This window comes from Mauremys reevesii, linkage group 8 (genome assembly GCF_016161935.1).
Source record: "Mauremys reevesii isolate NIE-2019 linkage group 8, ASM1616193v1, whole genome shotgun sequence".
In the NCBI taxonomy this organism is placed as follows: domain Eukaryota; kingdom Metazoa; phylum Chordata; order Testudines; family Geoemydidae; genus Mauremys; species Mauremys reevesii.
This window is the reverse complement of record NC_052630.1, coordinates 93,669,260-93,687,216: the sequence shown is the minus strand read 5'-3', so window position 1 is coordinate 93,687,216 and position 17,957 is coordinate 93,669,260. Positions and strand designations below refer to the sequence as shown.

At 42.4% G+C, this 17,957-nt stretch overlaps 1 pseudogene; it reads right to left on the bottom strand.

The window, feature by feature from the left end:
- The window catches only part of LOC120371026, a 38,031-nt pseudogene extending 22,207 nt beyond the window's left edge, over positions 1-15,824 (bottom strand).
- Between the last annotated feature and the right edge of the window lie 2,133 nt (positions 15,825-17,957).

Below are 17,957 nucleotides of genomic sequence, written 5' to 3'. Positions count from 1 at the left end.
GTTAGCAGGGAAGCACGTAATCTGTGAAGTCCATGTGAAGAGAAGGGGAAGTTACAACAGGAGAATCAGCACTTTCATTATATGCTCAGTGCAGTCAAGTGGTAATTATCGCCCCTCCTAGACAGCCATAAAAGCAAGAAAAGGAGCAAAGAGGCCAGAACAATAGTGGTGGGTGAATATAGAGTCATCAGCGCCAACAGAAGTCCCTAGTGAACTGGCTTGGCAGTGGTTAGAAAGTGAAATAAATCCCAAGCACCAGCCAACATAGACCATGGAAGATGGTCAGCACCACTCGCAGGAAAGCCTTTCTGTGTGATGTTCTCCTCCCAAGTGTACGGTAGCAGAAATAATACTTAGTATTTCAATTGTGCGTCCATCCAAGACTATCAAGATACTCTACAAAAATGAATAAATTAATTCCCACAACACCTCTGTGAGACTGACTGCCTCCATTTTACACATTGGGTACTGAGAGCTTTTGAAGATCTGGGTCTGTATATCTATGGTTGGGCACCCAAACATTGAGATTCCCAATGGAGGACACTTTTGGAAATTTGGGTCCAACTGGCCTGAAGAGAAAGGAGGGTCTTGTGGTTAAGGCATTGGTACTCCTGGAATTATAGAGGCCTGGGTTCTCTTCCGTTCTCTTCCCTTCTCTACCACAGACTTCCTCTATGAACTTGGGCAAATCACTCTGTTCCTTCTGGTTGTTTGTATTTTTACAGACACTTCCCGATCTAAAAGTGTGATGATGCCTGCATTAAGGATTGTGAGGTGCTCAGACACTGCAGTGATGGAGTCCATATACTCACTTGGAATATTCCTCTTTCTACCTTTTTTCCAGCACCTGGCCACTACTGAGAAAGGGGATGCTTGTGCATAGGGCTAAGCGTGAATAAATCTGAAATCTTTATCCAGTGCTGCACAAACATCAAGGGTAGCTTGTGGGCAAGTCATTTTTATCTAGCTAGATGCTTATGACCCCTGTCACTGTAGTAGCAAAGCACCTCACAATCTTTAATATCTTTATCCTCACACTTTTATGTAGGGAAGTAGCATCCCTATTTCTACAGAGGAGGAACGGAGCAACTGCTGTTTGGGCCGCTGGTGGATATGAAAGTCATGTAGGAAAAGCTAAAAAAACTGACCTAGCTAACGCAGTCGGAGTGTCACAGAGCGGAAAGATGGCCCCATCGCTGCACTGGATTTTTCTCTCTAGTTATACTGCTGCCGTGCAGCTGGGTATTTGTGTGGAGATGCTGTTAGAAGAGGCAATGAGGGCACCCACATGGGAACAGCTGCTCTAAGAAGCCACTTGAAAAACAATCAGTCACCAGAGTGGGTGAAACATCTGTGGTGCTGCTGCTACAAGCCTCTCTCAACACAACATCAGTGCTGCAGGGGAAAGGGCAGATAGAAGCAGCCCTGCCAACACAGTAGCTCAGTGAGAGGTCCAAACTACATGCATGGTCCACTCCTCACTACAAGGGTCACAGAACCAAACAAGTACACCTGGAAGCATTATGGGCATGGCTGCATAAAGTGCACTTTCACCTCTCATGTAGGCAGAGAGAGGGGGAAGAGGTGCAGCACAGAACTTGTAGCCCGAGGGGAGACAGGTATAACGCCACTTTAAAGTGCTCCTGGGTTGCTCTGAGACCTGGAGAGGACCCCAGAATAATTTAGACCCCCTTAGGAGACTCCCAGGGTTGCCCTACACAGCACCATCCAGAATCTCTGCACCACTACTTGCAGCAGCCCCATCTTCATCACACATCCTCCTGCCCCTACACCGGAGCTTGCAAAGGAATCCTCAAAAGGCATCCCCAGTGTGCACCTGGGCAATTCTCCCACAGCTGGAATCAGGGCTTTTAGGGCCCTTTCATATCGTGTAAAGGGTCCAGAGCAGGGCTGAAGCATTCCATGGGGATTTATAAAATATTCACACTACACAAGTCCAAAGGGGCTAATCCCAAATGTTCTAGAGTGAAAACTGCCCCGTGGGCTAGTTAAATACACAAATAGGATCATTTGCTGCCATCTTCTTATAATGTGCCCGTGAGCATCTATTAATGAATCCGTAATGAAGCATCTTTGAAAACCCATCTGACCCTCCTGCCACATTTTCCTCCATTGGGATCATCACCACTGTGAGTGGGATGAGTGTTATCAAGGGCATTGATACCATTGTGTTTGATATTAAGAATGCAGATGGCAAACAGCCTTCCTGTCTACCAGCTCCTCCCTGAGGTAATGACCAGGTAGAATTCTATCTTTTGAACACCAGACACACTCCTTCAATTTTGCAACGACTTGGACAAGTTGCAGAGTTGGACATGAAGGAGTCTAGGCTGCAGCAGACACGGTTTTAGCTGGGACGTAAAGGAAAGCCTGTGTGTCAGCATCTTGAGATACGTTGGAGAGGAACAGAGAGAAACACGTGTATGTATGTAACAGGATTTTAATATTGCTTGGGCTAGTGTCACTTTCCTAAAGGTTTTTTATTCAAACTCTGACGTATGGAGACTGTCCTGATCCTATCAAAACAAAATCTACCTCCAGACTAGGATCTGAAGGCAGTCATCCTATCTTACTAGGGAAGAAGGAAGAGAACGGAAGAAATGCAGAAAGAGCCTTCTTCTGGTGATGATTGCAGACCTAAGATGAGACAGTATATAAAAAACAAGACATAAATAAAAATAATCAGTGATTTAAAGTGACTCAATTTTAGAACAATCAACTTCATACTGCTTAAAAGAGCGAGATTCTCAGAGAAGGTTGGCATTAGGCCATGCACCCAAAAGCTAAGGCTCCCAAATGTGTAGCTATAATTGCTGGGTTTTTTGCTGCTTCCCAGCAGATAAGGGAAAGGGTTGATTGGTTTAAGATCTGCTGTATGAAAGAAAAAATGACTGTAGCCAGTTTAGGAAACTATACCTAATACATTCAAGATGAAAGAAATGAAATGAATGCTGCACCAGGATTAAACTGCACTAACCTTGCAGTACTGTGAGTGAAGTCTAAGCCAACTGTAGCTGAAACATCTTGGACCTTAAAAACAAAACAAGACACCAATAAACTGCATTAGACACAGCAACCAGGAATTTTGGTTTCATATTGTTAGCAAGTGTTAATGGCATCAAAAATGCAGTCTGTAGGGATCTGTCCATAGAAACAGGGCTCATCTCCTACCCTTATGCCAACAAATAATGCCTCTGCGCTCTGTCCTGTCCTTACCACCTTAATGGCAACAGTCCCAACATTGTCACAGACACGATAGCAAGTTTCCACCAGTTCAACTCTGGACCATTTCATTTCAAGGCTGAAAAGAAATTAGATCTTAAAATATTCCTTATTGCTACAGTATATGCAGCACAGAAACATGGCTGATAGCCACCATTGTTTCCTGCTCCTAGCTGGATTCAGGGGAGCTCAATACAGCTGTGGATCGAGCCCTGGGGCTAACATCCTCTGCACCACGCAGCTATTGGACAAAGTAATCGCCCATACTAACCCTGCACAACTGTAAATAGTACATCCTGCATGTTTCAGGACAGACGGAATCTGCAGATTTAACTGTATCCCATAATTTGACATACTTGACCCCTCAATGTCCAATGTTTTACTTATGTTCAGTATCCAGGCATTCTTCATTTTCTTTCCCATCACATATTCATCAGCTGCTATACCAAAAAAAAAAAAGTGCAGATTTAAAGTCTTCCTGTAACATTTCACTTCTTCTGTGACTTAATAATAAAAAGAGCACTGAATAGAAAGGCCAGAGTTCAGTTTCTGAGCTCTATTACCATTTGCAAACTGCATTGTCCCATAGCTCCTCACTTGAAATACAGCCTACGATGCAATTTTATGCTATCTCAGGAGCCATAAAACTGTACATCGCTAGAGGAATTTAAAATCATTGTTCTACACCAGGGAGAAATCTTAAAAATAGAAATATAAAAGATAAAAAGTGAGGGTTAAAGGGAAAGTTCTGGATTATACTATGTATAGAAATTTTCTTTCTTGAAAAGCCTCCTTTTTAAAACAGACATTTGATTTGGTTTTAGAAGTGAAATGGTGCATTATTTTTATGATGATTTTTGTTTAAATTCCCCAAGCTTCCAAAAAATGTAAAACATAGTGTTTGAGAAGATAAAAAGCAAAACAAAACAGTGTGGACTGTGGACCCCCAGATAGCACCAGGACCAAGGAACCACAAAGGTGGCTGAGAACCGTTTATCAGTTACTTCAGGGGGTTATTCCCAACTTACACTGATGTAGGCAAGGTCAAAATCAGGCCTGGATTCTCACTGAATGTTTTATTTTTCCATCAAGCATTAGACCTGGCCAGGGAGCAGACAACAGAACCTTCAAACTCCACCTAAAACCATGTTAGATTCTGAAAATGGGCCTGAAATTTAAAATAAATCCTTTCTGCAGGGACAAAATTTCATCTCAGAAAAGCTATCAGCACCTTGATATTTTAAAAGGGACACAAAATGCTATTTGTGAAGATCATATACTCCCCTCCCTAGACAGATTATACCGCCCCCTTCCCTCCCCCCTCCAAGTGAATATACTCAACTGGACTCTGACACTTACACTTCCGGAACCATTGTATTTCCTGCCACATCTGATACTTGAAATTCAAAGCTATCTGAAGTCACTTCAGTAGAGGGATTTATTATGTACCGGATGATCTGCTGGTTTAAATCATTTCTGGGTAAAAGTACTGCGTACATAACTACCTGCAATAGACAATGTACCATTATAGCAGAGCTCAGATTTTCCAATTCATTATGGTCACTGCTGTATTTTTTATTATTAATGTGTCTTGAAAAATAAGATGTTTAGCTAAGACTACTAATTCTTTGAAACTCAAATCATTTAAGCTGTCTAACCTTATTCAGGATAATTATTTCTATCCATTATCCATCATGCTAAAAATGACAGCTCTGGGACAAGGAGGCTTTTCAAGCAAATGTTTTAAGACAGTGTTTTAGGTTGCAGGCACTGGCAAATGTTAATTAAATTAGATAAACAGTGACTCAGAGTAGCTGCATTATACTAGAAAAGAAAGATGGAGATGGAGAGGGGAAGCAATTTAATATCTTAAAACCTATTAGATTTTTGGAAACAAGAATCTATCCTTTAGACATTTATCTTGCCTAAATTCAGGTGTTATCAGAGGATAATGAGACATTTGGTTGGGTATTTTTCATAATCATTGAGGGCTCAATAGTGAGCCAAGCAGTGCATCTGTGCAGGGGACTACGGAGATATAAAAAAGCTCTCCTTATCTCCCTATACAGCCTACCTGCATCATGAGACAATGCAAGTAAAGGGGCAGAGCAGCCACCACTGGGCTGTTACTTCCCATCTCTTGCAGCTGGGTGGGCAGAGGTGGAGAGTGGGAGAAGCCTTGACTCCATCCCCCACAAGGCACCAGCAAGAGCAGCCGTGCTGGTATGGAGGGGGAAATAATCTCCACTGAGAAAAGGTTGGGCACATACTCCATGGAGGAATCAAGGGGGCAGTTAGGGCCCAATTTTGATTCTCAGAGCATAACTGCACTGCCCCTTACTTAAGTTGGATGGCAGAGTTCAGCCTCTAAAACAGGGGTCAGCAACTTTTCAGAAGTGCTGTGCTGAGTCTTCATTTAATCACTCTAATTTAAGGTTTCGTGTGCCAGTGATACACGTTAATGTTTTTAGAAGATCTCTTTCTATAAGTCTATAATATATAACCAAACTATTGTTGTATATAAAGTAAATAAGGGTTTTAAAATGTTTAAGAAGCTTCATTTAAAATTAAATTAAAATGCAGAGCCCCCCCAGACCAGTGGTCAGGACCCGGGCAGTGAGTGCCACTGAAAATCAGCTTGCGTGCTGCCTTCGGCATGCATGCCATAGGTTGCCTACCACTGATCTAAAACATAAAATACTTCAACCTAATAAATAGTAATGGTGAGGCTAAACATTGCTGAATTCAAGAATCAGGCAGACACCCAAAATTTTGGATCTTATACAGGGGTTAATGAATTCTCTTCTCAGCCTCCAAAGCTATGCTGGAAATTCCAGAAGAACAGGTTGTTTCACAGGATTTCCAGCACTTTCTACTTCTGATTCCAGCTGGATCCTGGTAAGGTAGACGGGCACAAAAATTAATCCAAACCCGATTTCTGAACCTAAAAGTTAGTTGCAGAGTGTAATTTCAGAGAAGAGGAGAGAGTTCTTATTCTTTCCAAAAGGGGTTTGTCCATTCCTTATGAAACGATAGGCCAAATTCCCCTCTGCAATAAAATGGCAAAACTCTATTATCTTCAGTGGAGTTGCAAGCTCTGAAGTTTGCCTTGTGACCTTATTCTTCAAGTTCTTCTATTTTCAGCTTTCATCAAACATTATCAGAGGCCAGAGCTGAAACATTTAGAAGCTGTTCTAAATTCTAAAATCCACATATGTGGGTGGCATCTTCCTCCATTTGATGCACCTCACCTAACATCCCCTCTGAAGAGGGGACAGACTGGAGTTACCTCATGGAAACTGGACTGGTGGGCATCAAGCCACTAAGTGTCTCCCCTCCAGAAGATTTGGTACTGTGGGTAAGAAGTTGGCCAGAATTGTTCATTGGGTGCTTTGGCATTTATCACACTAAATCAGGATTCAATTTGGGTTGAGAGTTGGGCAGAGATTTTTCTATCCAACCACCCAAGATATTTCTACGGTGCTTATCACCATAGTATCATAGAATATCTCATCATTTCTCTTATTTAAACCCATGCAAGTCACTCATCCATATTTATATAAAGTCATAAATGAATACGGCACTTGACAGAATACAGAGGTGCCAAACAGCTCCATTTACTTCAGGTGGAGCTACACCAATTTACACCAGCTGATGATCTGGCTATATTCCTTTGAGCAATTTACTTATAACATCTTACACAAGCAACCTTAATTCTGGCATTTCCAAATTTTTGAGTGCTTAACTTTGTAACCTCAATAATCTACTTCTAATTTACAATTTTGTGTGTGTGTGATTTCCTAGGTTTTTAGAAAAGCAAAATGAAAAAACAAACTCTATCACATGGCATCGTATTGACACCCACAGGGATCATCAGCACACAGACCTCTGAGCCTTGAGTGAATGGAGTAACTGGTAGCAGTGGTACATTGTCATCTTCCGAGTGGACCAGCCCTAGAGGGGAATCTTTGCAGGGGGTTTCACAGACCTTTGCTGACAGCACAGGAATAGTGAGACTCTGGGATCTTGGGTCCCACTCCAGGCCCTGGAGGGGAATGTACTCTGTGGGCACAGACTCATCTGCCTGTTTCCCCCAAACTTGATCTCCTCTTCTGCTCCACTCCCTCTAAACTCTCCTTGTCCCAGTCCCATTCTCTTCACCTGCCCAGTCCATCTCCACAACTCAGAGTTCTTACCTCAGTCTCCTTGCCCAGTCAGCCCTAATGTCCCCTAGTCTCCTTGTCCAGCCAGGCCCATTTCCCCCCCATCTCAGCTCCTCATCCCATATGTCTTTTTCCCCCCTAACACTGGTTCCTAGTCCCAGTCTCCCTTCCTCCTCCCAGCTCCTCATCCAACCTGAAAGTTCCCCTTAAGCAGCTGGTTCCCAATCATCCCTGCCCCCTTTCCTCACAACCTCCTACTCATAGTTTCTCCTTCATGGTTCCAAGTCCCAGGCACCGCCCTCCACAGCTACCAGGCCCAGCCTCCCTGCCCAACCAGTCCCAACCTGCCTTCCCATCCTGGCCCAGTATCCTTGCCTAAAAGTCCAAGTCTCCCCACTCAAACTTCCAGTCACAGTGTGTGTGTGTCTCTCTCTGTCTTCTACTCTCTGGTCTCAGATTCCTTATCCCAATCTACTTCTTTCCCTGCCCTGGCCTAGCCCAGGTCCCATCTGCATTTGAGTCAGACAGCTTCCTTCTCCATGCTGCCTGGGCATCAGCAGAGGGGTCATTGAGAGCAGGGATCTCTCAGTTCTGGTGCCCAGCCTCACTCAACCCAGAGCAGCAATTATAGGGAGAGTCTGGCTTTGAACTTGTAGTGCTTGGCTGGGGCATGTTTAGTCACTCTGTGGTAGGGTGACCAGATAGCAAGTGTGAAAAATTGGGACGGGGGTGGGGGATAATAGGAGCCCATATAAAAAAAAAAGCCCCAAATATCGAGACTGTCCCTATAAAATCGGGACATCTGGTCATCCTATTATGGGGATGGTGCATGCACAGTCCAGTCTGTAATATGAACTGTGAGAGGATGGAGTATGCTCAGTGAGGATGGAATCATCAGAGATTTTTGCTGCCAAAATCAAGGAAATCTATTGAGCATGTGCAAACTGCAATTTTTCACGGGCTTATAACTGGGCCAAATTTGGTTAGATTTTCATGCAGACGACAAAAGGCACATCCCTGACACAAAGGCAACTCTCAAATTTCAAGTCACTCCTCCAAAACATGGGAACACTAGAGCTGTTCAAAGAAAAAGTCACCAGAATTTTTTAACATGTGCACAACAATGGATTTTTCTCTGGCCTGATTCTCAGAATGCCTGAACCGTTTTGACTGAAGCTTTCCAAAAATATCAGCCTTAGGCAGATGCCCAGCATGGAAAATTTCATGTAAATAGTTAAAGTTTGGCAAAGTCAGAAAAAACTGAAAACAGGGTGTTATGATGCAAAGCAACCTTAATATTAGCTGGTAATACCCACTTATTGTATTGTATTGCAGCCTCTGCCAGTTTGAGGGCTTCAGAGCTGCAGCTTCCAGCAGCTCCCACAGACAGCAGCACAGAAGTAAATACCTCCAATGGGCTAGTCTGTGTTGCCTGTGCTGGAGGAGACACAACAAGGAATTTTATGGGCATGTTGGGGTGACCAGCAGCAGGCTCCAAAGAGCCTGGACCAGGCTGCCTGGTGTGAGGTTCCGTCTGAAGGACTGTGTGGCCTGGGGGAGAGAGACTGAGGGGAAGAGGCTGGTTGTTGCTCTCCACTGCTGGAGCAGAAGCAGCCATTTTGACTCTCCCACTCAGACAGCCTGGGACCTATCCAGAGCTCTCCTCTGTTCCACCACAGAGAGCCAGAGCCCCAAGAAGCTGTGGTACATTAAAATTAGTGAAACCTGTAGGCTCCTTCTGCAGCAGGACCCAGAGCCAACCAGGGCTTGACACCGCCTGGAACACCAACAAGCTAGAAGAAGAGCCGCTGGCTGCATGGGGAGGGATACCAGCCCTACACCTCAGCTCCAGTCCCACTGCCCAGATCAGACCTGTGGGGAGGCTTTGGGAAGGGATGGGTTCTGCCCATCATTATACTGATATCACTGAGGGCTTTTAGTTGTTATTGTGGGATTGGTGGGCGCCTTATGTCATCATCTCTCTGTCCTTTACATGCTTTTCCCGCCCATTGGGTCCATTGTTAATGTGTGTGGGGGGAGGTCAGAGTCCCTGCAGAGAAAGAAGGGGGTCCACCACTTTTGGGGATCAGGGGTGCCTGAGAACATAGGGAGAACATCTACAATATTTTAAATGGCCATACAGTAGATTGGCTGCAAAATTTGGGGGGGGGAGAGTGTTTTGGAGCTTTATTTACATTCCAGGAAGTCCAGTGGCTTGGTGTTTACTTGGGTCTACTAAAGTCATTTCTTCCTCAAGTCATATTACCCTCCATCCTTCTTTTCATATGTCGCCTACCCTCAGGAATGCCCTTCCTAAGCTGGTCTGTAAGGTCCACTACCATCTCATCATTCAGCTCCCTTCATTGTCCCCACTTCTGTCACACCTACAAGTCATAAGTCAACAGTGATATTTATCTCTCTCTTTGTATTATGATATAAACAAAACAAAATTCCTTTACTCCACTGAGCTCTGCACTAGCCCCTGCTGAGTAACCACTGCATTTTATTGAGGGTCCCCCTTCCTTCCTCCACCAGCAATATCTCCTTGCTTGCATCATGCCTGAAATAAGGTCCTGTCTTGCAAAGAAGTGCTTAATGTTAAGAAGTCCCATTGTCTTCAGTGGGACTGCTCACCACATAAAATTAAACATGTGAATAAATACTTGCAAAATCAGGGCCTTTGACAATACAGTCTTCAGGGCAGGAACCCGAGCTTCTGATTGCTATTGTATCTATAACACACTCAAGTACTGTAAAATAATAAATATTGAAATAACAGTACCAGATGACTCCCATTCCAAATACTGTTTCAGTTATCCATTGCGAATCCCTCCAGCTAAGAGTTCACATGCAAATCAAACACCTGGTTTTGAGTTTTCCAGATACCCAAAGAAAGGAGGCCGCCGAGCTTTGAAGGTGAGATCTTCATCTTTGTTGTCAACATCTGTGACTTTCAGCTTGCAAGCCGTGGTCAGAATTCCAAGCCTGTCATCTTTCAGGTTCTGTATGGTGGTTGGACTTTCTTTCACTTGGAGTGTTGGAGAGATTTTGTCAAGTTGCTTGACCTGTTGTGCACTGTATGTGGGCTGAGGGAAGGAGAGGAGAAATTGTACAGTGTTTATCAAATCTTCATGTGGTGATTTAAAGAGGATTCTTAAAAACACTCTGGCCAATCATTTTTTAGTTATATGTTTTTAAAAGTCAACTAGAAGCACAGTACCCCGCTGTGTCCCCTGGTTTTCCCCCATCACTTCACTACAGAGCTGATCATTATTCATAATAAAAGGCAGATTTAGCACTTTTCATAAACTTCAAAGCCCTTTAAAGTCATCCATCCCACTCCATGTCCACATCGACAGAGGACCCAGCCTCATACTCCCCCTTTTTCCTATCCCTGTGGAATCTTTTTGGTGGAAGCTCGGGTTCCCTGGACCTGGGGGTAGTGAAGCAGGAGAGCCAGCTGGACTCCTCCAAATTGTCTCCCTGCTAGCCTCATGGGGAACCTACTGCAAGTGAAGCAGCTAAAGATTGTACAGTAACTCCTCACTTAACGTTGACAAAGAGTCCTGTGGCACCTTATAGACTAACAGACGTATTGGAGCATAAGCTTTCGTGGGTGAATACCCACTTCGTCAGATGAATGATGAACATAACGTTGTAGTTATGTTCCTGAAAAATGCAACTTTATGCAAAATGATGTTAAATGAATCCAATTTCCCCATAAGAATTAAGGAAAATGGGGGAATTAGGTTCCAGGGAATTTTTTTTCACCAGACAAAAGACATTATATACATATACAGTATAATTTTTAAACAATTTTAAACAGTTTAATATTGTACACAGCAATGAATGATTATGAAGCTTGGTTGAGATGGTGGAGTAAGAGGGTGGAATATTTCCCAGGAAATGCCTTGCTGCTAAATGATGAACCAGCACTTGGCTGAGCCCTCAAGGGTTACTACGCTGTTGTTAATGTAGCCTCACACTCTACAAGGCAGCATGAACTGAGGCAAGAGGGAGGAAACACAATAGATGCAGGGCAGTAGCTGCAAACACTTCACTGCAAAAACTGAACATGACGATGAGCCCACACTATCCAGATGGAGCGCACCACTCCCTCCTGACAGCACATGCACAGCTGCACAGGTGCTGACTTTCCAAAGTGCTGGGGGGTGCATGCATGAATGAGAGAGAGATGTGCATTGCCCTTTTAAGTTTGCTGACCCCACTTCAAGCACATTGCTCTTTTAAGCAGATCAGTCAGTTCAGACAGGAAGCAACAGCTTCCAGCAAGCTCTCTCCTTTCTGTCCCTGAACCCTGTCCCCCACCTACAGAGCGGGGAAGGGCAGGAGCAGGGGGACATCCTGATATCAGCACCCCTCTCCCGCCTCCCCCAGCAAGCAGGAAGCTCCCAGGAGCAACTCCAAGGCTGAGTGCAGTGAGGGGAGGGACAGCTGAACTGCTGCTGGGCAGCTGCCGAGCCACATACCTTACAGGGAATTTAGGGGAGCTGATGCGGGGGCTGTTCCCCCCCCTCCCGGTTCTAATCCCCACAAGGAGGGGCTGCTCTTCCAGAGAATGCTGCAAACTGCCAAACTTTAAACGAGCTTGTTCCCCAATAGATCAGCAACGTAACAACGAAACAACGTTAACCGGGACAACGTTAAGTGAGGAGTTACTATATTCACTTACACTAGCTTCCCCCACCGTGCTGTGCATGGAGACAGCCGTGGTTGGGCTAGTGCCTAGAAGCACAGATTCAGCAAAGGTCTGTGTAGCTCAGTGTGGTCCTCCTCTAACGGTGGCTGGGCCACAGACAGAGGTTCACGAGCCGCTACAACCTTGGCTAACAGAGCTGGGCCATTTAACTTAGGCAGCAGAGGCCTATGCAATTAGATCCAGAGTTCCCAGGCTCCATCCCAGCTGCTGATGATCCACTCAGGGGCACAGCAGTAGTCAATGGGACAAGAAGGCAAAAGACAGCTGTATCTCTCTTCACTGTACTATATATGCATTCATCCTTTGCCTCTGGAAGGTAATCCTGGTGTTTCTTAATTCTGGTGCCTAAATGAGTAATAAGGAAAACTGATTCTTGCAACAACTGTGAAGAAGGGATGAGAGCAGAGCAGCCAACTACAGTGTAGAAAGGAGGAAGCCACAAGTGTTCAGAATTTAAATCAAGAAATGTTCAGCTATTCTAACCCCTGTACATTTCGGGTTGTGTTCTTTCAAGCATGCAGCTAACTGGTAGTTTCGGTCTGAAAAAAGTCTAGAGAAGGAAAATGCTGGTATTTCAATCCCCTGTAGTGTACAGTCCCTAAAAAAGGAACAAAGCTGCCTTAGCAGTCTGTGTCATTGTAATTCAGCCAAGTGCTGAGCTTTATACCATTGACATACTGATCTATCAAAACTTTCTTCACCTGTTCTGATAATTTGCACTCCTTTGGGATGCACACCTTCATGCCACTGTCCAACTAATTAGTTGCTTCACTGACTGCATTCTGCAGTTCTTAAGTGATGGTTCCCCACATGACATCTTATGACAACTGATTAGTAAACTAGGACATGAGTTTAAGAAATATGCAATTTGGGCGCTACTTCCTATTAACTCTTTATATACCTTTTATTTTATTTTTGTGAACTGAAACAATCTGGATGAAAACATGTTTGCCGAGTGACTGTTTAAGACACCAGCTAGAATAAAGAAAGCATCCTAACAATAGGTATTGAAGATGCAATCATGGAGATATGTTCTGAAAAATAAGACAAAACCTTTATTATAATGTCTAGGTGTAAAGGCATATTTTTAAAATTTCTGGCAGAAGCCTATCCAATAATTCATGAGATATTGAGTTAGGATTTTAAAACAACAACAACAAACAAGTAGAAGAGCTAAATCACAATAAATATAACCTGAGATTTAAATGAGTGAATATATCTGGAGGTTTGAAGGCATTTCAACAGCAACAAGCCTCAGCATCACAGTGGTTAAATGTCGTTTAAGATTTAACTGTGTTTGGTCTGGGATTCGCTCTCACTTGAGAGCTGGTCAAACCAATCTTTCCAAAACACTGACTTCTGAACTTTTGCCAGAGGTGCCTCTCTCTGGTGACTGTGAAGGCTGATTTACCAGACATGTTAAAGCTGTCAGTTCTGAATAAGCAGTTAAGTAAGCACACACAGTAAGGAGTATGCTTAAAGGGACAGTGTTTTATTTTGCAAGCAAGCTACAGAATCTGAATGTATACCAGAAGGTTTACAAATCTTTAGCTGGAGATTTTGGGCCAGATTCTCACTGAACTGGAATAAATTCCAGTAAATCAGTGAAATTACATTGATTTAAACTGACTAGGAATCTGGTCCTCTACTCTCTAAAATGTTGAACTCTGCTTTTCTATATCATACACATTTCAGTTGTTATGGAATTCTGAATTACTGAGAAAAATGAGAGATAAGGAACAAGAAACAATTCATTTGTTGTTGAAATGTTAGCCAGACAAATCTCACAGTACCTATAATTTTTCAATACCCAGCACCTCAAATTTCAGATGACATTACTGTCAATTGTCCAAGTTATCTACAAGAAGATCAGAAAATACCAATGACGCTGAAGGAAAATTAGGATATTCTAGGTTACAGAGAATAAAGGTGAATATCTCTAGCAATCAAGAGACAAAGGATTTTCAATGAAAGTTAATTGGCCTTTTGCTCCTAAATCATAGGATCATAGAAATGTAGAACTGGCCAGATCTTATAACCGCCAAACTCTGGCAAAGTTCAAATCCAGATCTGAATTTTATAGTGTATGCCCATTACTAATCTATATAGCTTGGAAAAAACTCTATGTAGTGATGTAGTTTCTTCTGAAAAACTCACAGTTGCCATAGAGTCTAAGGCCAGAAGGGACTGCCAGATCATCTAGTCTGATGTCCTATATCTCACAGGCCACCAATGCCACCCAGCACATGCACACTAAATCCAACAACTGAAATGAGACTATACAATGTGGAGTATTGGAAAAACAATAGATAGTATTCACTCAAGGGGTGAATCTTAAAAGCTTTTGTTTGCTTCACACTGTAAGCGTTCATACTCCTGATTTGCTTATCTGAACAGCTTTGGTAGAGAAATCAAATAGTCTTGTGAGATGTCCAGTACCTGGTTGGGTCAGAAATACCACAAGAAATATTTCATACTATCTTTGCCAGCAGTGTAAATCAAAATCAGGAGGCACAGAGCTAAATGCACAATAAAATAAGTAAATCAATAAAATCACCAAATATCTAATCACTTTAAAAAAAAAAAAAACATTTGTTTGCTCCAAGTTTTGGCAATCAGCACAAATTATTTTTTGTTCTATGTAAGCCTTTTAAGTCATGCCCTAGAAATAACCATTGTTAATGACTAATCAGTTAATGAACACTATTTCAGGTTACAGTATTTTGCAGTTAAGAGGCCCAATAGGCTTGGTACATACTTTCAGATGCAGTTAATAGAGATTTGAGCTCAGATATTTTAATGGTTCCATTGTATTCAGAGAAGCACCTTCAAAGTCACATGATTTTCAATATATCTGAGCCTCTTGAGCCTACACTTTTGGCCCAGATTTTTCATGGAAACATTCTCGCACACAAGATTTTCAGCAATTCTTGGCTTGAACTGAAAAGTGTAAAGCTATATCAAAATGAAAAATAATGGTATCAAGGAGGTAAGTTTTCCTAAAAGCAGGCAAAAAAAAGCAAACAGTTCGTTCATCCCTCATAGTTTGAACTAGAGCGGGGCAAAAAAATTTGGCTGAAACCTTTTTCGGCAAAAAATACAGATTTGGCAACACTAAAATGTTTCATAAATTTGTGTCTATTTGGACAAATTATTTCAGTTGGAAAAAAAACCCTGAAAAATACTGAAACAATTTGTTCTGACATTTTCTAAATTAAATGTTTCATTTTTTTGGTTAGAAATGACTTTTCATTTCAAAAAGGTTGAAAATGGTCAAAATCAAAACAAGATGCTTTGATTTTGTTTACATGAAAAGTTTTGGTTGACCCAAAAAGGATTTTTCTGAATTTTGATTTGCCACAATTCTTGAAAAGGTTCATTTTCAATTTGAGCCCAAACTATTTATTTTAAATTTCAGAATGGCCTGCAAACCAAAAAATCTGTTAACAACGCAGCTCTAGTTAGGACTTAGTGGTCTTTTATTAGATACTTTTTAATTTTAGAAATGCTTCAGAAGGGAGATAGCTACATTTAATAACCATAGTTACCTATATTGTAAATTCAATGGCCTCTTTTCTCATTTGCCCATTGACCAGAAAACCATGATTGACTTTGTCGGTAGCTATGAATGAAAATCTATCAATTTGCCCAGCACCTCCATTGTGTCTGTAGTACGCTTCCATGTTATTGATATCCATCTGTGTAAACTGGCCCCAATACAAGACAGTCTCTGTCATGTAGAGATGACCATACTATGTGGGTGCTTGGTAATTATGTAATTAAGGTTTTTGAATGGACTATCCAGGTCTGTGAGCTGAAGAACATCTGAATGAAAGTTAAACTTTAGATGAAAAATAAGAGGCACAAATAACATTGCAGCTCTTTATTTTTATATTTTTCACTGTCCAACAATGAGATCTTCCTCGAAGACTTAGGCTCTGATTCAGCAAAACACTTAAGTGTGTTCTTAAGGGCTTTGCAGAATTGGGATATAAGATATAAGGATTCAGTTATGGCTTTAAGGACAGGACCACTTTGGGGTGATGTGGAGTCACATTGCTCCAAAACTTTAACCTGTTTACCCCAAAATCCTTGGTGCCTAGGAAAAGCATGCCTGCTGCACCACTTAACCTCTTCTTGTTTCCCTTGGAGAGGCCTGTGTCCTACAGGGTGCTAGTGGGGAGCCGTCTCTGTACAGACAAGAGGGTAGGACTGCAATTGTGCCTGGCTCCTGCATAGCAGCTGCAAGGAGATATCAAGGGCTCTTTGTTCCCTTCCCAACCCCCCCCCCCCCGCCCCGTTTTGAGCATCCACATGGGGGCAGCTAAATGTGTGCACATTAGTTTCCAGCCACCAAGATGATGCGACTAAGGGATTATTTCCTTCTAGTAGAACAAATCAGTTAGTCCAACAACACACTATAGCTGGATAACATATGGGTCCTGCGCTCCGTACTGTGAAAATCATCTAGTAAAGCCAATGGGAGGTTTGTTGCATGAAGAATGCTGGATTGGTGTCATAATTCATGAAGCTGTTTAAATGGTTAAGTGTACTATACATATGGTATAAGCACACTGGTACTGATGAATTTTGAGTGCTGTATTCAGTTTAAATAATATATGTTGCATTCTTTTACTGTGCTCCTAAGGCGGTAACATGTCCTCAAGTATAGGAAAAGCAATCCTTGCTCCAGATAACCACTCACTTCCATTCATGGGCTTGGACATCTGTACTACAGGAGGAGTTGCAGAACAAAGAGCAAAAGGGTGATATTTACAAATATATCCACCATTTTAGATTCCCAGGCAATTTTCTGACAGCTTCTAATCTAAAAGAGGCTTGAGCTGAGATTTTCATAGGTAGTGCTTAGATCTCTAAATACTGCACTTCATGTTCTTAATCACATCTGCTACAGAGAGGAGGCTATGAATAATTAACTATGCCTCCAACATTACAGTCATAGATTATGGTGGTGGTGACTGGTGGACTGCCATGCGCAGCATAAACCATTTAGGAAACTCTCTTATCCACTTTCCCTTTATATTTGTCTTGCAGTCACTTCCTGCTTAAAAGGGTAAATCTTTCATCGCTTTAATTAAAGCATTTAAAATAATTTACACTGAAATTGTATGTGCTCGGGTTTGTCAAAATTGATGCTTTAATAACATGTCATCCCTTTTTTCGATTGCCCTGAAATCTGTTAAAATTACCACTAATCTAATTGGGAACAAAGTTGTCAAATGCACGCAGCTCTGACAGTTTGTCTTTCTGCAAACTGCCGACAGATTGCAAGTTACGCATGTGTTGAGCAGATGGGTAAGTTAAAAGGAACACAGGAAAAAAAAAAGAAGCAATTTATTAAATCACCTGGAACCAGCAGCTCCATTCCAAAAATAGTGAGAATGAAATATAGCAAGGGCTAGGAGAGTTGGCACTGGAACATGCCAGAAGGTACCAGTTACAAAACAAGATAAACATTTTGAGAAGCCTCAGCTGTGTTGAAGAATAATGAGGAGTTATTTAACCCAATATAGATTACCAGCAGAAATTAATTTAGGGTGCAGGGTTTTTTTAAAAATGATTTTTAACTCCTTTGTTCTTGAAAAGCGGGCATCTCTCTCTCCCCCATGCCTCCCCACAACAACCCAGTGTACCTGTTTTAAATCACCTATGGCAGAGTGGTGGAAGAGCCATACATACGATGCCCTCTGCTGCAGGTACTTAGCACATAATCTCTTTTGTGTGATCACCCTCCATTTATTGAGGGGATGCCAAATACAGCCGCGAATGTGGAACTGACAATGCTATCCCACCAGTGCAACTCCAGGCTA